At 45.2% G+C, this 4939-nt stretch overlaps 1 non-coding gene across 1 annotated transcript; it reads right to left on the bottom strand.

The window, feature by feature from the left end:
- Positions 1-237: 237 nt before the first annotated feature.
- Positions 238-310, bottom strand: TRNAS-CGA (transfer RNA serine (anticodon CGA)). The gene has a single exon. It is a non-coding gene; the product is annotated as a tRNA-Ser (tRNA).
- Between the last annotated feature and the right edge of the window lie 4629 nt (positions 311-4939).

Raw genomic sequence — 4939 nt, forward strand, 5'->3', positions numbered from 1 at the left:
TTTGCAGGGACAACATGGCCACAATTAGTACATGACCGGGGTAGTTGGAGAAGTATGGGAGAGGCCTTTGCCCTGCAGTGGGCGTAACTAGGCTGATGATGATGATATATATATATATATATATATATATATATATATGCCAAGGACACCAAGGACAACAGGGGAAATTACTTCTGCTAATAAATGAAGTAATGAAACGATAAATTAATGGAAATTAAAGTGGATGAAAACACAACTTGCCGCAGGTGGGAAACGAACCCACAACCTTCGCATTTCGCGTGCGATGCTCTACCAATTGAGCTACCGCGGCGCTGTTTTCCCATCCACTTTCTTGGGTATTTATGTATCCTAGTAGAACCCTGGTAGTGTTAGCCAGCGCCGCCAATCACAGACCTTGGCGGCGGACGTGGAACGTCCTTCATGCCGCAGGCGTCACGAGAACGTGATCTTTTTGGGTGAAGGCAACTGGTCAATAAACCCACATATGCTACCTAAAGGCATCAATGTTGCCGGATTCGGGACCCCCTGTATATATATACATATATATATATATATTTGCCTACTGGTTGCCTTGGTGCCTTACCTCCCACTTCCACTGCTGCCTCTGAAGCCATCCTAGTTACTGTTTCATTCATTACCTCTATGTAATCTTCATCCCTCTGTTCTAAGGCTGCATATTTGTTTGCAAATAGCAACCTCGATTGGTCTGCTTTTACCCTTTATGCATCTGAGTTGGCCTGTTTTTCCTTGACCAATTTTACTCTTTCTCTCTTCAAATTGAGGTAAATCGTCGACATCAATAACCTATGATCACTGCACTTCACCTAACACTTCAACATCCTTCACTGTGCTGGGATTGAAAAAAAAAACATTGAAGACATTTATGTAAACCTCAAAGAACGTTTCGCTGATCACCTATTCAAGAATACAATACAACAGTACAACAAGAGGACTGTGGCCCATGGTGTGCCGGGCATGCTATTTCATTTCTTGTTTCGCCATTAGGGCTTTTACAGGTCCACTTTCTGTTCCTTCGCTGGTGATAATTGTTCGCAGCCTATTCCTTTCCACGAATTCTACCAGCATATCTCATCAGGCGTTCCTAGAATCGACGCCACATTTCCCAATTGCTTGTTCACCAGCCTGCTTTTCCCCCACTTTTGCATTGAAATCGCCCATTACTACAGTATACTGAGCTTGCACTTTTGTCATCGCTAATTCAACGTGTTCATAAAACAGATCTACTTTTTCATCACTGTGACTGGATGTTCGAGCGTAGGCATGTACTAACTTTAATCTATACCTCGTATTCAGTTTGATTACAACTGCCATTACCCTCTCGTTATTGCTGTAGGATTCGTCAATGTTGCCCGCTATGTCCTGATGGATTAGGAATCTTACCCCGCAGGGTGTATCTAGGAGACCTCTACAGCAGAAGACATGGCCGTTATTCAGCAATCTATAAGCTTCACCAGTTTCCTCTAACATAACTAAGGCGAATGATATCCCAAACAACGACCGATAATTCCTCAAAGAGTACTGCTAAGCTAGCTTAACTTGTGGCCAGCTTACTCTCCTAGATTAAGCCCAATGGAATTCTGTGCGAGGGCAATTCTTATTGAAGAGGAGGCATCCGCTTATCAGCACACCAGCATGGTGGCCCTGCTTGCATCACTGAGAGAGAGAAAACAAGGATAGGAAAGGCAGGGAGGTCCGGTTTGCTACCCTACACTGGGGATGGGGGAAAGGGGAATAGAAAGAGGAAAAAGGAACAGAGCAAGCACTGAGTGCGTGTGGGAGGGACACTATACACAGGGACACTATGAACGGTCTCTTAAGCCGGTACACTTCAAGTATTGCAATAGCGCACGAATCGCTTTTCGAGTGTGACCACGGTCCGAGCATCTTTGACTCGGTGAATGGTCTCGAGTCCAGTCGGTGTAAAGTTGCCCGCAGGCAGAGGCGTTGGACATCGTAGCGAGGGCATGTACACGATAGGTGCTCGACGGTTTCCTCGCACCCACAGGAGTCGCACATCGGGCTCTCGGCCATTCCCAAACGATAGGAGTACGCGTTCGTTAGCGCCGCTCCCAGCCACAAGCGGCACATCAAGGTTGTTTCGCCGCGGGAAAGACTAGATGGCAGTTGTAACCATAGCGTGGGGTCCAGTTTATGTAATCGGCAATTGAAGGCACTTGAACTCCAAAGATCTTGTGACTTCTTGCGTGCAAGTTGGCGAAGTTCCCTGGCAGCGTCCGACCTCGCCAAAGGTGTTGGACGCGTCTGGGTATCTTTGTGGGCAGACCAAGCAGCCTTGTCAGCTAGGTTGTTGCCGACGATGCCACAATGAGCATAAATTTATTGAAATATAATGTGTTGCCCTCTTTCCAGAGCATGGTGGTGTACTTCCCTGATGTCAGATATCATCTGCTCGTAAGTTCTGTGATGTAATGCAGACTTGATATTGCTCACAAAATACGACTCACTTCTCTGCTGGCTCTTCGGTGATGTACGTCATAGCGGCATCGAGAGCTGGAAGTTCTGCCGACGTAGATGTAGTCATGTGTGACAATTTGAATCTAACTGCAACATGCCTAGCTGGAACGACGAATGCTGCAGTTGAGCTGGTAGGTAAGGTCGAAACATAGGTATATATATGAATGTGGTCATGAGACGTCTGGTGCAGTAATAGGAGCGTAAGTTGCTTCAGAGCCGGAAGATGGATGATTGGACTTTTTGTGAGTCCAGGAATAACAAAATTCAATTCATGCTGTAGCAAGCACCACAGGGGAGATGAAGGCTTCGCCGCCGGTGTAAAAGATGTCGGTATGCACTCTTAATGAGCGCTAATCACACGTGAAAAGGTCGCTTGAGGTCTCTCTGCTGGTAGGGAGGCGAAATTATGGTCGGGGATCCTTGACAAATGGCGAATGTACGCTCTGAGAGAGTGGACAGCTACATGTGTCTGGATTATACGGTCTCCCACGATGGCGATTGTTGCTGCTGTTGAGGTGCACAGAGGCAGCCCTAAACAGGTGGGTAGGGCGAACTTTCGCGCTTTGGAGAGCATACAAGGTCAAGCATCACTGAAGCTAGTATGTAATGAGCTCCGTTCGGGATACCTCGTGGGCCACGGTCGAAGCATACCCAGAACATTTAAAGGCCATGATCAAGGCCACGAGGGAACATATTGAACAAAATGTTTTTGCTGCTTTCTTAATACAACGGGTACATGCAGTGCAAAATATATACAAGTTTCTTTTTTATTCTCAACCAAAATGTGAGGCGCAAACGTTGTGACAGTACTTAGGCGCACCTTGTTGTAATGAGGCATTGACGTTCAGGGCTCAAGCTCTAGCTCAACAAGCACTATAGAGAGAAGAACGAGCAAAAACTTGATTAAAGATGCAATCGAGTTTTCTGTTATATTTAGCTTAATACGCGATTTTCTCGCGGACATAAAAATCAAAAAGAGTTATTTACGAAAGCGCTGGAAAAAAAGGGCACTGTCAGATTTGCTGAGCATGGTCACAGCAGCGGCGAAACAGAAAAATCGAAACCTGCTTATAAAGCAGAAATAACCTCGAATTTATTATAAAGCAGCGATAGGGATCGAATAAAGAAGAAAAAAAGGTCAGGTAGTATTTGACAGTAGAATGCATCGAAATAAAAAAAAGAACAAGGGAAACAGGTATTTTTCTACCTTGTATTTATATATATATTTAAAAAACGCATTGCACTCCAGCGCGAACGGCGTAAAAGTCAGTGACTCGTGAAATAGTCTTTTCCGCTTACGTCGCCAATAAAGAAATATCATGGCGTGGCTATTTTATCGTCAGTTACTCATGCGTGTGCGAACCTTGCCGCAATGCCTCCATTTTTCGCTTATCATGGTAGGTGTCTATTATTGAGAGCTTCAATATTTCTTCGGCACTAGGTATCTGAAAACGCTGCCAGAACGCTAGGTATGCATGCGTGGGTGCCCTTCCTTTGTCAGATTCAGAATGCAGCATTCAGAGGATATAGAACCACTAGGTCAGAACGTTGTTTACGCGGTAGGCAATAAGTTCCTGTTCTATTGTTTTTCCCATCTTGATAAATTTAAGCGCACCCTAAAAAGAACCATGTAGAGAAATTAATCACATGTTTACCATGACGCCGTCATTCACCGTCCAGGTGTGTCTATGTGAAGCCCTGGTGCTTTTTGACCTGATTACATGTATATAGTCACACAGCGTAGGAATGAGGCGAAGAAAACCAATTAGCCCAGAGAACAGACTACAGGGCCACTGCGAGCGCCGCTCGCGTGACGTCAGGGTGCGGTATCGCGCCTGTCGCCTGCTGCAGTTGGGGCTGTGTCAGCGCTCTTTCTGCGGTGTTCTCGTTTGTTCGCCCTCGTTCCCTCTGCTTGTATACTGATGACGGTTGTCTCAAACATACTTTTGCGACATCTTCGTTCGGGAAAATTTATTCAAAGAGCTTATTTCGTAGACGACAATACAGTTCGCAATGGCAACGCTACATTACCAGCCGAAGGAGCGCAGACCAGCCCATTGCAGGTTTTTCAAGAGAAGATCGAAACATAGCATATAAGAATCCAGCTATGATACTATACTTAACGCGGTGCAACAAGTATGTCACACACGCTTGCTACATATCACTTCTACAACAGTTACCTTGATTTTAATCCGCTAAAACAGATTTGCTCACGACGAGTAGTTCATGGTATAATACAGAATTTTTGTATTTCTTCACAGAAATACTCGGCAGTAACACGAGGACTTAACTGACACTGCAGTTTAGATTCTACCAGCACCACTTGCTTCTTTAACTGCTTCTCTAAATGAGGCGGTTCTTCACGTGTTTCAGTGGCAGTAATTTGTAGTAAAGCTGATTAAGGCTCACAGCTGTACGCATAATACGAAAAGGAATGTGCCAA

Source organism: Dermacentor variabilis, chromosome 8 (genome assembly GCF_050947875.1).
Source record: "Dermacentor variabilis isolate Ectoservices chromosome 8, ASM5094787v1, whole genome shotgun sequence".
NCBI classification, from domain to species: Eukaryota; Metazoa; Arthropoda; class Arachnida; order Ixodida; family Ixodidae; genus Dermacentor; species Dermacentor variabilis.